Here is a 12,889-nt window from a genome sequence, read left to right as displayed (position 1 = left end):
ATGTAACAGGTATTCCTTTGTAGTTTTCATGTCACTTTTCTAGATGAAAACTCATAGCAATCCATATATCTCCCATTGGAATAAGATATATCATGAATAATTAACTGTCCTCCAAAAGAGTAATGCTCCATTTACAAAGACCAGAATTTCCACTGAAAGATGACAACCCAACTAAAAACACATGTTGCAGTGTTTTCACCTTTAATGTGAACGACTAGTTCTCACTAATGGAATATGAGAGAAGCATGAATATCGTTTTCAAGATAATTAAAAATGAGAGCATGTAACATCAATGGATGAAAATTTGATTTTAATGGTATGTTGGTGATTTGTGCAATATTGTGGGTATTTCAACATATGCTATTAAATAGAAAATGTTTGCTGAAAGGAGACAAAGTGATATGTATGATACACTTTGCTAACAATATTGAAAATCACATTATCTAAAAGGGAAAAAACAAATGGAGGAGAGTGAAATAGAAACACATAGAGAGAAGAAAAAGTGTCTGCCCAGATGCAAGCAAGGGAGAGAGGAAGGAGGAAGGTAGGAAAGAAACTGTGGACATTGGTAGTGGAGAATGTGTACAGTTGAGCAGTGTTGTACATTGTAGGGCTAAAATGCAATTGTGAACAACATTGTCAACTGTGAAAAAATATTCAGCTATATTAAGAACAACTTTGTAACTACAGCGTTTAAATAAAATAATTTCAAAAATGTCAACTCCAAAAATAATGTAATATACTTCTTTTTATATGAAGTCCAAGAATATATAATTGACCTTCTAGTGATAGAAATTAAAGAATAGATATCTGGAATAGGACTAGGATTTGACTAGATAAAGACTAGAGAAATTTTAGGTAAAGGAAATAATTGCTCTCTTGCTTGATATCCTGATTATAACACAGTTTAATGGTTGTCAAAACTCACTGAACTGAATATTTAAGTCTAACCATTTGTTTGCAAATTATACCTGAATAAAAAGATGTTTTCTTTGCTTTCTCTTCTCCCTGTTTTCTAGCTCAGTGATTCCCAACCAGATATAATTTTATACCCCCCCCAGGAACATTCGGCAGTATTTATGATGTTTCTAAGCATTATATAATACATGAGATAAGCCTGTACAACAAGATGCTATTTACTCTAAAATGTGAATAATTTTAAGGTTGATTGAACCTGCTTTTTGAATACAGATTGCTTTGCTCTGAAGATGTAGAGAAAGGTGATTCCATAAGATGTAAAGGTCATAGCCAAAGACTATTCAAAACACCTGCATAGAGTTATTCTGTGGGCTATGAATAATTTTACCTTATTTTAAGGTAGCATAAATAGGTAAATGCTATATAATTTTTCTGTTTTAAAGTATATATTGAATTATTATATTTTTATTTGAGAGATGATTATATTGCCATACTAATATACCAGATGTGAAATGTTGATAATGAACTGTCAGGAGGTAGAACACAGGATGATCTCTCTTATAAAAGGTATATTATATAACTGAATGAGAGATTACAATATTTAAATTGGGAGATGCCTAGATCACTCTTAACTTCAGAGTTTCGGAAGAGGGATAGAGAAAGAAAGCAATCTAGGGCTGAGTGGGGGGAGAAGAGTTAGATGGAAAACTGTGGGAACCAGAAGTGATAGGGATTCAAGTACATAAGTGTATAAAGGGCTGTATAGCTAAAATCCAAGCCACAGTGTCAAAAACAGTGAAAACATGAGGACCAAACTTCAACAACAAACAGCAGGCTAGGGCGAGAACCTGAGAAACTTGATGGAAGGAAGATGACACTGATGATGGTATTGGTGCTAAACACAGCATTTCTAAAATTCAACTATGAATAACTGCAAATCCTAATGTTTAATAAAATAAAATGTTAACACAGAGAATCATATATCTTGCAGAATCCTTATCAGGAGTTGGAGGTACATTTTTCTAAAATCTTAATTTAAACAAAATATACTTTATCTTGGGGCCAGAGTGATAGTGCAGTGGTAGGGTGTTTGCCTTGCACGGGGCTGACCCAGGGCAAACCTGAGTTCGATCCCCGGCATCACATACGGTCCCCCAAGTCAGGAGTGATTTCTAAGTGCATAGCCAGAAGTAACCCCTGAGCATCACTGGGTATGGCCAAAAACAAAAAGTGTATATATATAAATTATTTATAAATATATAATAAATAACATAAAATAAATATACTTTAAGTTTGTATTATTTCAATCTTATTGTATTGGTTTATAAAATTTATATTATGTATTTTGTTGATTCAAATTACAGTGTGCGGAACTCAATTATACATTTTGCCTTAATAGAAATTTTGCCAATTTACATTTCTATCTGCTTTCCTCACTTTTATAGTTAGTATTTTTCTACCTTTATTTTCCATTATCAACAGTTATCATCAATACTTGTTTCTTTTTCTGCTTTGAGCTTTGTTATTTTTTGAAGATTATATTATATTCTTTGTATAAAAGTATAGTATATTAATATAAAACATATAAATAATAATGTTTCTTTAAGGATTTGAATTATAATGCATCCTCCTACACTTGTACACGTGAAGTCATTCTTATTCTCATCCTTACCTCTTAAGGCCAGAGAAAACAAATAAAATATGCAAATTCACAAAGCTTTTTTATTGGTCTTCATTTATAAATAGTGTCTTATTGTGTGTATAACTCTTGTAATATATCTGGAGCTGTATTGCGCGTTAATCTTCAAGGGGTAAAAAGTGATTTGTGTTAACTTGTAGCCATAGTGTTATTAATTTATTAAACATCTGTCTTCCTTTGCTTTTGCCCTTTGTTATACTTCCAATTTTGTTATACTTTTTTCCTTCCCAGTTAAACCTTAATTTTAAAGAAAGATTCTATCTGAGCAGTAGGAACGGCTGCATCATCACTGAAAAGAGGGGATGCCCTGCTCCTGTCATCGTTGTATAACATTTGGTTCTGTCCTAGCTATTGAGATACAGGGCAAAACAGCTAAGATTAGTTAGGGGTGGCTATAATGAGAATATTAAATTATTTCTTAAAAACATAAGTAAATAATTTATTTTCGGTTGTTATTTGGCCATTTTTTGAGAGAGAACATGATATAATTGTACCTCTAGTAGATATCTGTGAATCATAGTTGGTGTAGCCTGAAGTCTTAGCCAGACAGGCTAACCGTGAAATATCAGCATTAAATAGGTCTTAGTATCTATTGAATTGTGAAAACTTTCTCACTTATGAAAATATCTTTCATACTCTAAAGTAGGAATATTGATAAAACGTTATTGTAAAATTTCCCTATGTACACTTACCTTTGGTACAACCTGCTTATATATATATATATACACACACATACACACACACACACACACATATATATATATGTGTATATATATATATATATATATATATACATCCACATACATACATACATAAACTACAAAACTACACCTGGAACTAAGTTCTTTAAGCCAATTGATTTGATACTTTCTTTTACTTGAAGAATATTTTTCTCTGACTCTTTGATGGTTAATTTAATGCTTAATTTAACTTTCATGATGTTCCTAATGAAGACAGGCCAGCAATCCAAGTTCATGAACTAGAAAATGCAAGGCCTTTATCTTAATCAAAGCATGCTCAAGAAACTAAGCTCTCTATCCTATGCACTTAAGACTGAATTGTCAAACTTTTGCAAAGGCTCAGTGAATAAGTATTTGAGACATTGTGCTCTACATGGTTTCTATTACATCTGTTCAACTATACTAATTTACTTAAGAAGCAGCCATAGACAAATGTAGAAGCAAACAAACCCCATCAAAAGCAGGTCGTGGGCTAGATTTGAGCTATGGTACAAAATATATCAATTCTCAGAAAACGATGAAACATTTTCAACTATTTCAGGATTACTGAGATACAAAGCAGCTAACAGACCACCATCACTATTATATTATATTTTCTTTATTTGAATTATATTTTCTTTCCTTTCATTCACATTGTTTATTCAATGAAAGATCCATGTGCTATGAAGTGAAGAGAGAAAATAAACAAAACACATATATAATTGACTGTATACTAAATAAGTAACTGAATTAGCTACTATTTGGGAAACTGTTTAGGAAAAGCCACAAATTCAATGCCACTGAATAAATGAGAATATGGTTGAACCAGGTCACTTCCAGTTTACCTATTTAACACAGATTTATCATTCACCAAATAAAAGCATCATAAAAAACCTTGTGCATATGGGAATTTTTTTTAGAAAAATTGTACCAATTGGAAAAATAAGAAAGATTTTGATTTCCAAAGTAAGAGCCTCTCTCATTATGTAAACATACTTTACAATAATGGTAAACTCAACAAGGACAAGAGCAACATACTGTCATAGAAATTAGTTAAGAGAAAGATCTTGGGAAGTAGTAATGTTGAATATCTATTGAGAAACAAGTATAAGGTAGAAAAAGCAGAATAGAAGTAGAATATTCTGGCATAGATAGCATGATAAAATATTAAATTAAAATAACTTAAGGTGTGGAGAGATAGCTCAGAGATAAAACGTTTGCCTTGTACTTGCTTTGTATGTGGACGTCCAGGATTTGATCACTGTCGTTGATGCGTGTAAGTGAATTCAACAGAAATTAGTAAGAATGTTCATTAAAATTACAAAGTGCTTTCTTCTCTCTCACTCTTTCTTTAAATGCAGCACTGTATCTGAAAATAGGTTAAAATCAAATTATGATTCACTATAGTTCCTCCATGCACCTATTCATAGAATGAAAGCATCTCAAAGGATCATGATCTGTGAACCTCATTAGGATCAGTGAAACCTGGGAATCTTCCATTAAGCAATGTATCTTTCTGAAATAGTTTTTATTTTAAGCCACTTAGAATAGAAGTACAAATTGTATTATACTAATACATGATTTGTGAGGCATTCAAATCCAGCTCCTTCGTGCATTTTTATTAATGCAGGTGCGTGTGTGTACACTCACACATAGACACAAAACAGAACCAAGGAAAACATCTTTAAGAAGAACCTAAGGAAAGACCTTACATTAACTCTGTTTCTAATTTGGTTCTCTCTGCTTCTTTGTGGATGGAACATAAAGCCCTCTAATTCTGCCTTATAATTTCTCCCACAGGCTGATTGCCACTTTGTAATTAATTGAAAACCCTGTGCTTTTAAGGTGCTGGCAGGTGATTTAGCTGGAATAAATGCACTTACAGGTGTCTCAAGAAGCCAGCTAAAATGCCTTGCATTGCTGAAATGACTTTTTTTTTCAGAGTAAACTCCCTATGAAGCTACTACTAGTGAGAGTACCATTAAATCACAGAATAGTTTGCTTTAAAATCATAAAGCAATAGAAAATGAGTCATTATTACTGCTTTCATTAGTAAGAAAAGACAGAAAAACCAAACTAGTAATATAATCTTGACTTCTTATACTTAGTAAAACTACCTTGTAAAGGGACTTAATGTATCAGGTAGCTCTAATTCAGTTCTTGAGCCCCTTCTTTTGTCCTCATTTCTACTTATTTACATTTTCTCTCTTTTTTAAAAAAAATCTACTTTTCATTTTTCATTTTGCTATCTCTCTTTTCTTCACTACATGGCTTAGCAAAATCTTCTTCATTTTTCTAAGTTCAGTTCAAATAAATATTTCTCCCTTTGTGAAAGACCCAGAATCTCTCAGAAAGATATTCTCTTCTTTTCCTTTAATTAGGAATAGAAAACATTTCACTTAAGTTCTTGAAGCCAGTTTTGTGCACATCTCTCTTCTTTTACTATGAGTTCCTGAAGGTCAGAGACTATTCCTTATTATTCATCACTGTAGTCAAGTACTTAGTAGATTTCCTGTGAATACAGTGCAGAAACTATATACCATTTTAAAACATTGTCTAGTGAAGGGGGCCAGAGAGATAGCCCAACAGTAGGGCATTTGCCTTGCATGCAGCCGATTTGAACAAAGGTGGTTTGAATCCCAGCATTTATATGGTCCCCTACGCCTGCCAGTAGTGATTTTTGAGCTCAAATCTAGGAGTGACCCAAAAACCAAAAACCAAAACCAACCAACCAAACAAAAAAACATTATCCAGTGGTATATTTTTCTGTATACAAAACAAATTAAACAAAGCCAAACATCTTGGGGAAATCTGGTAGAATACAAACCTATAAGAAAATTAATAAACGATCAGATTGGACTAAATCCCAGAAAGCAATTTCACTTCTTGAAATCAGGTAAGAGCTGAACCCACCTTATATACCACACCTGAATTCCTGAAGAATTTTGTCATTCTTTTCCTTTCCAACCTATTTATTTTATTTCAAAATATGAAAACCTAAGGCTTGGTCAGTCTATCCTACCCATTGTGTTATGGTTCTATACCCCAGAATATAACTCAGAGGATAAGAAAGAAGTAAAAAAGCTAATTAAAGATGGCAATTAATCTAACTCTTAAGAGAGATGTCTTAGTAGGGTGCAAGATAAAGGGACATGGACTATAGGGACCTTTGGAGACAGTTGCACATGGGTGGAATAGTAACCATTCATCAGAGTGCATTGCTAGATATGAGTATGTAAGTGGGTGTCCTTGGAATCACAGAGCAGCCACCTTCCTTCTTTCTTAAGAGTGAAGATGATTTAAGATGACTATAATATGTTTCTAGTCCCTACACAGGTCAACAAATTACCTGTTTCAAAGATTCATGACTTGGTTTCCTAGTTTAGAGTCTTTATTTTTCCAGAGATAGGATGCTGTAAATACTGTTTTGAGTTGCTCCTGGACCATTGTTCCTTGTTAACATGAGTACATATTCTGGGGAGAAAATCAACAGAATCTTTTCATCTATGTCTAACCAATCTTTGAAATATGGTTTCTTAGAGAAATTATATTTTAGGCCTTACATATAGGTGGTTACTTGCATCTATCTCTTTTCTAAGATTTCTGGTCCTTTGACTAAGCAAATTTTTAGTTTGTGAGAATTATATTTTCACTTTTTAAACAAATCAGCTTTTTTTTCTGCAAGTCTTCTGAGAAAATATTTATCATCTTTTCCTCTGGTGAATATTTTGTTACTGAGTGAGCTAGAAATGACATCTGAGCTCCATGCAGAAGTTCTAATTCATTGGAAGTATTTTATACATGTGAGCCATTCTTGGATTGAGTGTATATGTATTTGAAATAGGAGTATCAGTTTATGAGTGTATGGATGTCTGTACATCCATGTGCATTTTCATATATATTTATGCATACATGTGAGCATGGGCATTTATGAATTTGTGTGCACATACCTCATTGACAACAAATATAAACAGTGTATCTTTCTATTTTTTTGTCTTTTGCAAAAAGACAAAGTACATTCAAACATTTTACTGGTGCTTCAAAGCCTTTTGTTTAAACTGATTTTATTCTCCTGTTTTGTAACAGTTTTTTGTCAGAGTTCAATGGTATTTCCCCCCCTTGGAATTTTATCTTATAATGATATTTTATGCAACATAAAAATTAGAATGATTATTACAGTTTTAGAATAATTTTAATATGACTTTATGATATTTGTTGGCATTTACAGGACATTTCTTACTAAAAATCATACAAATGCTACAAAAAATCAATCCAAGAATTAAAAAAAGAGTTGGTAAAGTGATTTCAAGATAGTTATTTTCTGATTGTTTACTTCTCTGGTTATAAATATAAATTCCTTACCAAGATAATTTTTAGAGAATGGTACTAAAATGCAGACACATGACTCAAATAAAATAATATGTAATTTGAAAATCCTCTACCTTTGTCTCACCTTAAGATTTATAGCTTTCTCATGGCATTTGATTTCTATCTCTGAAGTCTTTATATTTAACCCACATTCAGACTATAATTAGGAGATAGGTACTTATAAAACAGTCTACTCAATGATTCCAAAATGACCTTTGTCCTTGATGTCATGTCCATAATCACCCTTTACCTTTTATTCAAATCTGAGTTAGGAGTAAAGGAATAGCATTGTTATTTCCTTCTGCCTACCTATTTTTGGTTCCTTTTGTTGATCATTTTTTAATTTTATAGGCTGTGTCATTAAGCTATTCATGTAGGCCCTTTCTTCCTTCTGATGTGTGCTGCATGAAATCAATTATGCTGAGTGAAATAAGTCAGAGGGAGAAAGATAGACACAGAATAGTCTCACTTATCTAGTGGCTTTAAGAAAAATTAAGGACAGTATTGTAACAATGCCCAGAGACAATAGAAATGAGAGCTGGAAGGAGTGGCTCACAATGTGAAGTTCACCACAAAGAGTGGTGAGTGCAGTTAGGGAAATAACTACACTAACAACTATCATGACAATTTAGATGAGTTAGAGAAGTAGAATGCCTGTCTTGAACACAGGCAAAGGTTTGGAAGGAGGGAGGGGGGCATTGGTGGTGGGAAGGTTGCACTGGTGAAGGGGGGTGTTTTGTTTATGACTGAAACCCAACTACAATCATGCTTGTAGTCATGGTACTTAAATAAAGATTTTACTAAAAAAGAATATCAAATACTTTAGACTAATATTTGTATTCACCCCAAACAGTTGCAATACTTTCTAATATTTAAATCAAAATATTAAAAAATGTTGACAGTCATCAAGAAAGAAATAAGAAACTCACCATTCAGGGTGAGTGTCCCCAAATCCTTGCACCATTCATACTGAATAAGATCAGTGATTAATATGTCTATTGTGACAACATAAATTTTATGTTTAATAAATTTTACTTAGATACATTTTTACTTAGATAAATACAACATCATTTTACTTAGGTCCTTGATGGTGTTGGTACCTTCAAACAAATTTTGAGATTGAATCAAAAATTGAATTATCAACAAAGTGATAATTCTGTTCAGATGCCAACATTTACTATTACTTTAAAGTCAGGAGAGAAAGAAGGTTGCATAAATACTCTTTTGGTCCTATTACAGGGTATCATACAGAACTGGATTACTTCTTTACTATTCCACTGAATTGTACTGTGGGAAAGGACGACCAGGGCTACTGAGGAAAGTGGACTTTTATTCCCTTTGAATCTTCAGGGGCTGGTGAGGTGGTGAATCTCCAGATAACAGCTTATAAAAAGCTGTTAGTTTGTCCACATATCTATTTTATAAATATTTTTAATTGTTTTTTATTAAAATATTAATAACTTATGGTGGTTACTAATATTATACTTATTATTATAATTGATATTAATGTAGGGCTTTGCACTCAGGAATCACTCCAGGTAGACTAAGGAGACAATATAGAGTGGTAACCATTTATCTAGATGTCAAAGGGAACAAGTTTTGACAGGTGTTGAAATCTTGTGGAAACTACCAGAATTCCATATAAAGTAAATTATTCAAATGAATGTGAATAATCATGATAGAGATTTAGACACTGACTCCTAATCAAATGGACTTTCCCTTTAGTGAAGAGAAAGAATCCAATGAAACAATTTTTGGAGAGGCTTTGGGACATTATTTAAAGAGGAGAGTCACCTGGAGGACTTTGTTTCTCAGAATTTCTGCTGCAAAATGAAATTTGCATTTTCAGCAAATTCTCAGATGGTGCTGATGCCTTAAATCCAAGTAGCATGAAAAATGACTTCCTTTTTTTAAGTATTCATGGTGAAAACAATTGAGGGTATTTTTTCTCTAAAATTCTATTTGAAGTTTGCTTTTTTAAAGTTATGTTCTCTTAATGCCCTAATAATAAAGATTACTTACAGTAAAGAATCTTTTATTAAGTCAAATAATTTTACTTAGATAAAGATGATGGGATAGAGAGGGAGGAAAAGAGAGATATGTGTTAAGGAGAGAGGGCTTCTCCAAAGATGAAAAGGCTAGAATATTCATCTCAGGTTGAGGTTGAGATAATGTTGTCAACAGAGATAATGTGTAAGTGCCTTTTTTTTCTTATTGTTCTTCTCTAATATGAATGGCTAAATGACATGGCTAAATGATTAAATGACTTTTAGATTGGTAAAGATAAACACAGATGTTTCTAGATATGGCCAGACAGACTTCCACATCTTGACACTTTTGCAGGATTCATTTATTTATTTTTTATCATTTTTCATTACTTGTCCCAGATTTGCAGCATCTTTAGAAGTTCCACATGTCTAAGCAAATTGATCTATCTAGAAAGTTGTTTATATGGCAAGATCCATTAATGAGTGGAATACTGCTGCTGAGTCTTCTTTGTAGAGATACCCCTTAGAACAGTCTCTTCATCATTGTATTTCTGTCCAATTATTGGACAAGAAATTCCTGCTAAAAGTGATAGCACAGTGGGTGGGGCACTAACATTGCACACAGGCAATATTTTTGGTCTCTAGCACCCCGTATGGTTCCCTATGCTCAGAGAGCACAGAACCAGTAGTCCATGAACACTACCAAATGTGGCTGAAAAATAAATAAGTAAATAAAAGTAAATGATCTTTTGCTATTTGCCCACTTTGGATTTGGTAGTACTTTATATTTTTTATTCTCTTAAAAAGTCGTTAATTGGGCTAGAGAGATAGCATGGAGGTAAGGCGTTTGCCTTGCATGCAGAAGGTTGGTGGTTCAAATCCCGGCATCCCATATGGTCCCCCGAGCCTGCCAGGAGTGTTTTCTGAGCATAGAGCCAGGAGTAACCCCTGAGTGCTGTTGGGTGTGAACCAGAAACCAAAAAAAAAAAAAAAAAAGTAGTTGATATTTTTGTGAGCCACAGCTTCATTATATATATATATATATATATATTTAATATAATATTATATAGTCATTAAAGAATACTAGGCAGTTTATAAAAGAAAAATAAATTATGTGACATTATTAATTCAAAATACTTAATATTTTATTTTACCTTATTTAATTTTTGTGACTAAAATCTAACTACAGTCACATTTTATTTTAATATTTAATGTTAAATGTTCAAATTTTAAAAAGGTATGTCATTTTTTAATATTAGGCCTAGTCTTATGCAGAAATAAATGCATGCAGACAAGTATTTTGTAATATAGTAGTCTACCATGGTCCTTTATGCCTTTTGTTTGGCTTTTGTGTTTTGATTCTTTTTTGGGGGGTAGGGGAAAAGCCAGTTTGTGCCAGAGATCAAATCCAGATTGGACACATGCAAGGCAAGCACTGCACTATTGCTCTGGACCAGGATTTTTACTTTTCTTTCTTTTCTTTTCTTTTTTGGGGGGTGGGGCACACCTGGCGGCACTCAGTAATTGCCCCTGGCTCAGGGTATCATATGGGATGCTAGGGATTGAACTTGCATCCGTCCCGCATCAGCCAACATGCAAGGCAAATGCACTACCACTGCGCTAACATTCCAGCCCCAAGATATTTACTTTAAAGAAAAAAATGATGAAAAGTATAAATATTAATCAATTGATTCAGAGGCAGATTTTCTAAATGCAATGATACCCAAAGTCTCTCCAAGAGTAGGGTATGTGCTCATTGTAATACTCCTATTTTTACTATATACTGGTATGATTTTATTTCCATTATTTGCTATGACCTGATAGGTTGTATTTATGATCAGGGAATACTAACATTTCTATTTAAGTGAATTGCTTCTTTAGCCTCTGTTATTTCTGCTTATGAAGTTTCTTGGTAACACTCTAAAGTTGGAATGTGATAAAACTATTATTGAGACCATGCTTTGCCTATAAATGTTTTTTAATCACTGTAAAATCCAGTATCTTTTCTGTAGTTAATCAAATATCCTTCCTAATCTGTGAACATACTTGGCATCATTATACATGTGACTATCTCATTAATTCCTACTTAGAACATTCTTCCTTCAGTTCTAAACTTCACACAAGTCTTTATTAAAAAATAAGACACCTCGGGGCCGGAGAGATAGCATGGAGGTAAAGCGTTTGCCTTTCATGCAGGAGGTCATCGGTTCGAATCCCGGCATCCCATATGGTCCCCCGTGCCTGCCAGGAACAATTTCTGAGCCTGGAGCCAGGAATAATCCCTGAGCACTGCCGGGTGTGACCCAAAAACCACAAAAAAAAAAAAAATAAGACACCTCATGACACATTAAATTTTTTTTTGCATGGCCAATGTGCATAGCACAGTAGATTGGTTGCTTATCTTATATGTACCCAACAGAGGTTTGGACCCCCATCAATGCATATAGTCAATGGAATTCCTCTAAAGTCATCTCTGAACACAGAACCAGAAGTAAACCCTGAGCATCTCCAGGTTTAGCTCTCCCTAAAAAAAAAAAAAGAATCCTTTTTTGGTATACTTCTTACAAACTTTAAATCCTTTTTTACATTTTATTCCTTGTTAACAATCTTAGATAACATGATCTATATCTTGCTTATTTACCTTATTATCAGCTTTCCCAATTAAGATATAGAAGCTACAATACAAGTTGACCTTATTGTGGGGTTCAAATAAAAATCTGTGTTGTTCCATAAACTGCCTCAGAAAAGTGCCTGAAGCAGAATTAGCAATTAAGAAATATCATTTTCAGTGCTGAATCTGTTTTTCTTTTATTTTATATTTGAAGGTTTATAATTTCAGAAATTTATTTGGGTTTCTTTTAAAAAGATGTTTTACTTCAGAATAATTATTTCAGGTAATAAGTTTACAAAAGAATTAACATTTTACTTATGATTTATAGTTAACACCACCAAAATGCTGCCCATTATCTCCCACCAGTGTCCTTATTTCACTTCTAGTCCAATTTTTATGATCTCCTCATTCTCTACCTGCACCCTGCTTAGTAATTTCACTTTTGTAATAGTAAATTTTTGTGATATAATTCACTACTCTCCATTCTTTATTATTTTTTATATACCAGAGAGTGTGAGATCAGTTATTTCTCATGACCATCTGACTAATTCTGCTTAGCATGTTGCCCATTTGTTAAATGCAAGCT

At 33.1% G+C, this 12,889-nt stretch overlaps 1 protein-coding gene across 1 annotated transcript in view; it reads left to right on the top strand.

Annotated features, from left to right (window-relative positions):
- ZMAT4 (zinc finger matrin-type 4) overlaps positions 1-12,889 on the top strand; it is a 467,773-nt gene that overhangs the window by 230,532 nt on the left and 224,352 nt on the right.

The sequence above is a fragment of the Suncus etruscus genome, chromosome 4 (genome assembly GCF_024139225.1).
Source record: "Suncus etruscus isolate mSunEtr1 chromosome 4, mSunEtr1.pri.cur, whole genome shotgun sequence".
In the NCBI taxonomy this organism is placed as follows: domain Eukaryota; kingdom Metazoa; phylum Chordata; class Mammalia; order Eulipotyphla; family Soricidae; genus Suncus; species Suncus etruscus.
The sequence above is the reverse complement of the archived record's forward strand: the minus strand, read 5'-3'. Positions and strand labels throughout refer to the sequence as shown.